Below are 9,328 nucleotides of genomic sequence, written 5' to 3' on the forward strand. Positions count from 1 at the left end.
TCTATATTACAATGCACCAGCTACACATGAGCCCTTCAGGTGTGCTTCAAAGACGTATAACAGGAATGACTACTTGGCCGTGGTGTCTCTAGCTGTCCGTGTCTGCAACAGAGTTTAATCACTGCTTAACAGCTTCACTATTGTGCCTGGTAAACATGTTTCCTGTTACAGACAACAAGAGCAGCATATGCAGCCCTGTCCCCATGAAAATACATCCCAACATTCTCCGCTAAGGTTCCAGGGTAGCTTACTTATTTTTTCAACACACAAAGACATTCTGATTAAAAACAGACAAGCTTCACTTAAGGTGGTTGCTGTGGCAGGAAAGGCAAATGCTACAACACTTTAACTCAGAAGACTAGACTTGGACTTTCCTTTTTTTTTTTTTTTTTTTTGCCTGTCCCGTTTGGCTCTTTTGCCATCAGAATTGTTGTCTAAAGGCAAAGAAAGATGCCCAACGGGACAGGCAAAAATAAATAAATAAATAAATGGACCATCCCAGCCTTGCCGTATTGGTCTATTTGATTCACCTTTCCTTTTATTGTTTATTTATTTTCATTTGCTGAACATGGGACAGACTTGACTGGGGAAAAGAAAAGGGAGAAAGAAAGAAGGAAAGAAAAAGAGCGGGGAAGACTTGGACTTTCCTGAATTTTTCCACATACTTTTTGGTTTTGGCCCTTCGATTCACTGGCCTGCATTGAAGGGCCATTTTGTATTTTGCCTTTTGCCCTTTGACCGTTGGGATAGGCTCCAATCCCTCTCCCAACCTTGACCTGGAAACGTGAAAGAACATTTTTTTTATTTGTTGTTTGGTTAGGTTTAGAAAAAGAGGATTTAGGATTAAATTACACTCTTTCCCAATCTACTGCAAGTTAGAAGCTTGATTAGAAAATTGACATTAACTATTATTAGAAGTGCAGTTTATTTGGATGGGAATGCAATTTTTAGGAGAAACAGCCGGTACATAACATTATTTGACATGTGAAACACTTTAAAGCAGCTGAAATTTTCACAGCGTCTCAGCTACTGGCGATCGTCCTCTATAGCAGCCCAACTAAAAAAAGAGCTTGGCACTAGTAAAGAAAAACTAAAAACATCAATAGTATACTGGCCTCCTGTTGGGTCCTGTGGCCAGTGTTGTGCAAACAGCAGAAAGTTGCAGCGTGTGAAGGGTAATGGGACATCCAACGCCAGGGGACAGCAGGCGGCAGAGTCACACACTGCTGCCGAAAGAAAGATGAAGTAATCTCAGGAAACAAGTAGACACACTCCACTTCGAATTTCGCCCCAAACAAGATTAAAGTGACATTATTCTATGAGAGTGTGGCAAGAGTATTAATCTTACACATAGAGGCCGAGGCTACACAAACACGGGTTGGCTGCAGCGGTATGGGAGCACATTCTTTATTTTGTCAGTATATAGTGAAGTTCAGAAATAGCAGTGAGAGCATCATCATCTTATTTTACGATGCACTGATGAGGCCAAAACCTACTTTAGAGTATTTCAGCACCACCCCTTGTGCGTAACTGTTATAGAATTGAACTGTAGTGGATGTTACTGATGTTACATATTTAATTTACTATTCTTGTTAACACAGGACAGATTTTAGAGAGAGCTGAAAGCTGGGCTGACATAGAAAATAAAAGCTTCAGGCCACAGTGTAAACGGCTTCTAAAGTTAGGATAGATATTGCTAAACAAACAAAGACTAAAAAACATGTTCAGAAAAAACACCAAATTATAATGAGAGTGTAGATAAGTGTGTTTAGTACATTTGCTGTATATACTGGTTTCTGTATAACTACTGCTTGAAAAAGGGGATAAATTGAAAAAGTTATGCAATATTTGCAATTTTTGTTCTTGTTGTTGTTTAAACCATTACGTTGTGTGTGCATTTAAATTGTTTATTGTGAGTTGCCACCTGTATGAATATAGGCCGTGTAAGTACAGAAGCTATGTCAACAAGCAAAGAATCCCCACCCATGCCATTTAGGAATTCAGCACTTTCAAATCTAGTAAATGAGCGTTACATTGGGGTTGTGTTTAGAACCTGTTGCATAAATAAGTCAGTCTCTAAAACCCCACTGAGAAAGACAGAGCTTTAATGAGTGGGGTTTAAGCCCCTCCACCTCTCTGCTCCTCCACCCTCAGCTTGGACTCCTAATGAGCCATCATCATGCAAAACTGCCAGCTTGATACACATTAATTGGATTTTCACTTTTCACCAATTAATTGACCAGCATTGTCATGTTGGCCAACCTCCAAGGGCTTCCAAGAAAATGGGGAAGCTTCCCCTTTTTACTCTCACTGACTCTAATAGCCACTGACTGGAGAGGGGAAACATTTTTCTTTTCTTTTCTTCTTTACTACCGAGATCAGCTATCTCATTATAGGCTTATCACATTTGTTGGAGCCAATCCCTTTGTGGAGAGAAAACAGTTTGTGTGCTGCTCAGTTGAAGCTTTTACAGTTTGTTAACCTGCCTCTGCCAGTGCTAGGGCCCCTGGGGGAAAAGCCTGATGTGCAGTGAGTGACTTATATTCCTTGCGTCCTAGAGGACAGACCACAGGGTGAGGGAGAGCAATCCCACGCCACCGTGTTCAACAAGCACCAAAACAAGGAATGAATACAGCCATGGCATTTCACAATGGTTATTTGATATGTTGACACATCAGTGGTGTTTCGAATTCTGCCAGGGGGATTTTTGTTCACACAAATCCTTGCTGTTCTAAACCATTTGGGGTTGGTGCAGTAGAACTAATATTTTAGTCACCCTGGTGGATATGATCTAAAATAAAATTTAAAAAAAGCAGATACATGTGACCTTTAGTAAACCATCTACCCAAAAGTTGATATTTGGACGGCCAAATCTAGTTACGTTTTGAGTTTGTGTCATGACTTTGGTTGTTTAAATATTAACATGTTCGTGCTGTTTACAGTTGGATCTCATGGTGATAATGAATAATTACACTTAGTTCAGAGAAACATGCATGTGACTAATATAAATGGAAGTTCATCACATATGAGGTTTATTTTAATTATACACTCCTGCTGAGCTCATTTAATGCTTGTGTATCACATTTTGATTTAAAGGATGTGTGAACAAACCCAGATCAGGTTATTGATTCAACCTCAGTGTTTCCATGAAACTGACAATCTGCGGCTGACCATATCTTGACCAAGCTTATTATGCCTCACTGAGTCGCGAGCGGCCTCATGTCAGGATGATGTGAAGAACAGATTTTTTTTTATGTGTATAAAATTGTAATTGCAGTTACAAACATCAGATGTGTTATTAGCTACTAAACTGGCACAAAGCAATACAGTGGACATACTATAAAAGCAATGCAAAACACAGAGTAAAATAAACCAAACTTATTTATTAAATTAAAACACCAGGTATTATTTTGTTGGAAACACAGGATTGGTACTTTTTGCATCAATGACTTTTAGAAAAGAGTGCCTGTTATTGATCCCTCACTTCGTTTTGACAATAATTTAATGTAATAGTTGTCTAAATGGGTGCAGTTGATGTTTCGGCCATTCATTCAACCTTAGTACAAAAACAATAGCCACAACAGTTCTCGGAAGTCAATGAAAAGAAAGTCTGCCAGCTATTCTTTTTAAAGTCATTCTTGTTCCAGTAGCTGAAAATAAACCATTCACCTCAATCAATAGTCTTCCAGTCAGGGAAGGTTGAAGGTTAGAGGTCAAACCTTTATGAATCCTGTGATTGGATAATCAAGGGCAATAGCTTTAATTAATCGATTGAGTGTTCAGGAGGAGGAGTGGTTTATAACATATAATGGGTTAGTTTCCATAACCATGAAGGATTCCATTATTTATGTAAGAGTGTCCATTATGTCACATTGGGGAGACAAAATAGGCGTTTTTTATGCCATTGACATTTAATCAAGCAGAACTTCATTAATCCCCATAATTAATTGAGCAGGCTTTGCTATGTTCCTTTTGCTACCTTTACTTTCTGGTCGGACGGGCATGTTTCACCATTATTGTTGTCCCATCCCTCCAAGGGTTGTGAGTTAATCTGCATGACCCAGCACCTGTCACATACTAATAAACACAGAACTAATTGACTTTGTTGCCCTACTTATAAGCATCCACACCAGCAAAGCCACCTTTGACTGTTTACAGCAGGACTACTATGTTTATCGCATGATATATATATATCTAGATATATAAATAAAATGCATTATTGTGTAAAATTCAGTTAAATATCGGCTTTTTTATGAGGACAGGTGAAAAGGAACACAGCTGGAAGGTTCAGATTTTGGTTCACATTTGCAAATGAATTAATAGATGCTGTTTTATTTATGTCCTGCTGCACTTTATAGCTAGTTAGTGATGTTTTTTATTGTGTCATGCACAGTCGAATGACAGACCCACTGGGACTCATAAGAAATATGCTGTTGCAGTGTTGGAAAATATGTCAGACATAAACATAACTTGTAACATACCCTTCATCCTTACACACACACACACACACACACACACACACACACACACACACACACACACACACACACACACACACACACACACACACACACACACACACACACATATATATCTATATCCTATTTGGGGGGGATGAAGGATAAACTAACCTTTTCACTTTTCTGGGTTTATCACTGTTTTATGCAAGTCAGTACACTACCTGTCAGTTTATGCTCAATTGCTTAATGAACACTTAATCTTGTGTTGTGTAGTTTGAATAATTTAAGCATCCAAAGAGATTATCACAATAATATATCAAACATTAGAAAATATCACATGGTGATTTTTTTTTTTTTGTCTTGTAGCTGCTCAGATTTATCATTAAGACCTTCATGTGATCCCAACCTACATAAATTCAAGCTTGGTATATATGCATAAAAACATAGTAACAAATGTATTACAAAATGTAAAGATAATAGTTGTATAGTTGTATAAGTAATATATATCAAAAAGTAAGTCACAGAAAAAAATGCAGTCTATAAATGCCCTGTAGATACTTCTTGAGGTCTTGCGTACAATCAAATGAAGTGCTATCAAGCTGAAGGGATGGAGGTGTCCATAACCTGGCAACACACACAGATACAGACAACAAAAAGAAAGAAAGAAAGAAAAAAGACTGATGTGTCCTACTTATCCAGTAAAACAGCAGTGAGAGAATTTGCCAGCTACGCCCACAGTTAGCACATGCCACACTGTGCTCGGCTCTCTCTCCTTCTCTGTTGCTCTCTCTTCCTTTTTTACACACTTAAATACACACACGCATATGCACAATGGCTGTTCAAAGTTTTTCCAGGGTATTTCTCGGTTAATTAACAGATTAGTGGTGTGGGGCAGCTCTGAAGTTCAGAGGTCAAGACTAAACCCTCTAACTCGGAGGATAATCAGTGGCAGGTGGGTCCACACTTCTCCTATTTTCCTCCCCTCCCCTCTTGACTTGTGGTAAAATAAGCCTGTCCTCTGCATAGGCTACGTTGCTCTTAACTCTAACCGCGGTTAATGCACCTGACAGAGAGAGTGTGAGAAAGGGTGAGGAGGGGATGGAGCAGTATTTGAAAGAGGCCTACACTGGACTGCCAGGACCCATATTTACAAAACTGACCAGTGGGAATCTCTGGACACAGTTTCAGTGAATAGAACTTGGACTATAGGACCTTAGGCCTGGGGCTAATGCTATAAAATAGAAATACAATAAGAGAGACGAGTGCTTTAGTCTCTTTCTCTTTTTTTTCTGCCCTGTTTCCATTCACTCCTCCCATATTCCATTCCAGGTTCTGCTTGGTGGAGAAGTCCATTGTGAGTCTGTGAATGGGAGACTTTGGGAGTGTCTCTCCTTCTGTTAATTAGGACTGGCCAGCGTTTCCGCTCCCCTGTGTGCCCCTCCATTATTTTTTCTTCGCATTCTTTTGCAAAAATTAACCCCATTCCTTCATTCTCACTTCAAAGACCAGTGCCAAATACAAAGTACAGAAAAAAGCAGGAAATTAATGCTTGAATTTGAAAGCATTTAAAAAACTATTTCATTCCAAAGTAATGATGTTCACTGAAAGCAACGGCAAAATAAAGAAGAATAACTGAATCTTTTGGCAAAGTAAACATAAAAATAACATGTAAATAGACAAGCATGACTTAGATAACCACAGACTTCAGAGAGATTTACTAATATGCATTATTGAAATACACTGATACACGCCCACTTACTGAAATAACAACCTAAAATATACCTCCCCTATGTCTATGGTGAACATCAGCTAGCAAAGAAGTCCTGGGGTACATTCTACTGCTACCCAGCAGGCATCCATTTGCTGCAAAAAAAATCACTTTGCCTCATTAGCTACACACACTCTTAGTTTGTCACAATGCCTTTGCTTGAGTCCTGCTAACAGTGCCCCCCTCTTCTCTGTCTCTAGGTGGAGACTTCAGGGACCAGAGGCACAGTTTTGGTGAGTGAGGCCTTTTCTTCTACCCCTCTCCTAGCTGGTTTAAGGGTTGTAATTATCTTTTGCTGGGGGAGGCTGTAAATTGGATTAAAGTGGAGGGTCTCGGCTGAGCGGATCACCCCCCCCCCCCCGCCCCCGCACCTCACTCGCTCCCCCCTCAGTCCTTCACTTCCCCCGCCATCTCACCACTTGGTGGGCCACACGCTGATAAGGTGCGGAAAACCGGATTTGGATTCAGCCTCAGCATTCATGGCTTCCTGCCGGAAAAAATGAAATTTTACAACAGAAGGGGCCAGTATGCCTGTGGTATCTGTCCGTGTGGTGTGTTTCATCTGGCCTCACTCTTCCAGAAACACCATTACCTACGTTATCAGTGTGAGCCGACTCAGCCTGACTGGACTGGGAAGCTTGGCCAACTGCTTACCATACACTTTCTGACCATCTCAGTATTGTAGCTCTCTTCACTGCTGGTGGGCACCTGAAGTATAGTTTGCTTAATTGATCTGGTAGTTATTTACTGATTTGCAGAAGATATGTGACATTTTTACTTACAGTAAAGGAGAAAGGATGCTCACACTCCTGAGTATGGTATATACTGATAAAACATTATGTGCTAGAAATAGCATATAGGCAGTTAAAATCAAAATTTGGAGGACAAAGTAAGAAAAGCAGATAGGGAAAGGATGACTTTTTGGCTCTGAAGTCATTTTCCTGGCGATCGTAAAATTTTAATCCTGTCGAGGAATGTCTCCAGGTATTTACGGATTTCTGGGATACTGGTGCGTGAAATGGCAAGTCTACCTTTCCAAATGATGAGAACCCTGTTTTCACTGAAATCGCAAAAGCTTTACCAACTCATGGCAGGTGCAGCATTTGCATTGAATGGACTTGTCTATTCAGATTGGTGCCTGTGACTATATCTAAACCCTGCTTGATTAAACTTTGCCGTAACTTTTCTTTTTTACACACCTGCCAAATTCAGCTATAAAGAATGAGGACATTGACACCTATAAAATGTACTATAACACAGTAACTACATTTAAAAAAAGACTTGTGTAGCTGTTTATAATTTTTATTTTTTATGATAAATTTGTCAAATCAGTGCATTATGATGCTGAATACATATAAGATTTAAAAAACTCATTACCACAATTACTAATATATTAACATAAAGCCTTGTCTAAGGGGCCAGTCCACATAATATGCACTTTTACATTTACATTATTACTCGGCACTCGGCCTCCAGCAAAATTTTAATCTACTTTAATCTACCTATAATCAAATATATTTTTACATTTATAATTTTTAATATTTTATACATAAACTTTTTTAAAAAAAATATTTTTGTTGTTTTCGACCCTTATTTAAAAAAGTGTGTCTTTTATGAATTTTGCTGTTTTCCCCACTCTTCTTAGCACATATCCAGGTATAAACGCACATGAATTCTTTCCCAGTATTTGCACATATATAGTTGCCTAAAGCCACTGACAAATATGATAGAAAGTTTTTTTTCTTTTTTGTTTTACAGTAGGTGATGCCCATCTTTTATGATCTTGCGAAATATTCACTGATGCTTACACTAAACAAACACCTTTACATGTTCGGGTCAAAGGTTTACATCTCTCACTTCCAAACTAAATTTGTGAATAGAGTAAGTGAACTAGCATAAGGGTTTTCTCTGAGGTAATACCAAACTAGGTTGAGTGGTCCCCTATTGCGGGTATAATGACCTGAAACCTGAAGAGCAATGAAAGAGAGTCTATTGAGGAGGGTTTTTCCATTCATGTAAAATGTCAATGCATTTTCCAACAGACACTTACAAGGGATCAGTGGACCCTCAAGTGTTCATGAAGAAAATAACCTTTCAGCACTACACAAGGATGCTGCTCGACTGAGCCATTCTGCGACCATAACACCTCTAATGATTTTACCAAATAGCTTTGGCATTTTAGATAGATAAAATGAACACTAACGGAGATTCAGAAAAAAAAATAAAAATAAAAACGCAAGAAAACATCTGCAGCCATTCAGGGTTTACTTTTGCCTTCAAGCAATCTGCATGAAATCATCAAACAAAAGGCCACACAGAGTGCAAACGAATAAGCTATCTAGCTTCTTGGGTTTTAGTTACCAGCATAGAAGTTTTTCATTAGGTGCTAGAAAAACAGAGCTACAGTTATCAGGGATGCTCTTCTTTTGATGTTTCCTCAGCTCCCAGCCCACGCTCTTTTTTTCCTTCTCTCAGCCACTGAGATAAATGGGAGGGAGTGCTGTTAGTGGGAGATTCCTCAACACAGTGGGAGCTCAGGGCCGTCAGTATGACTGTTTGTCTAAGACACGGACTATTTGTAGTACTCCCCACAACTAATTCATTTATTATTACACACAAGAGATATGGCAGCGTAAAAAAAATATATACGTGTTTCTGTTTTTGTTATACATCAGGGCATCACCTCCCTTTAACTATTGGAGTCAGTAACATAAATTAGATATGACATTTTTTGATACAAATCATTGTATCTCTTAAATATGCTCATAAAATATTTTCAGTGATGAATTAAACACAGCCACTGTATCTAATGACTGAAAAATACCATTTAGTGTGCCTTGCTATGAAAAGACTGTCGCAATGAGTCAGAAAAACAATAAATGTTGGCACGGACAGTTTTCATTTGTAACTTTTTACTGAATGCAAAAACAAAGCGGTAATGATAAAGTTACATTCTTAAAGTTGATATTGCGCAAAGAGTTTGCTCTCTTGAGAACACTGTGTTCAGGACAGCTTGGCTAATACAGGTCTATGGTTGAATCACCCATGTATCCAGTTATATAGACCGGATATGTGGCAGAAAATAAGGGTATTCTGTCTG

This window comes from Rhamphochromis sp. 'chilingali' (assembly GCF_963969265.1).
Source record: "Rhamphochromis sp. 'chilingali' genome assembly, chromosome: 20".
In the NCBI taxonomy this organism is placed as follows: Eukaryota; Metazoa; Chordata; class Actinopteri; order Cichliformes; family Cichlidae; genus Rhamphochromis; species Rhamphochromis sp. 'chilingali'.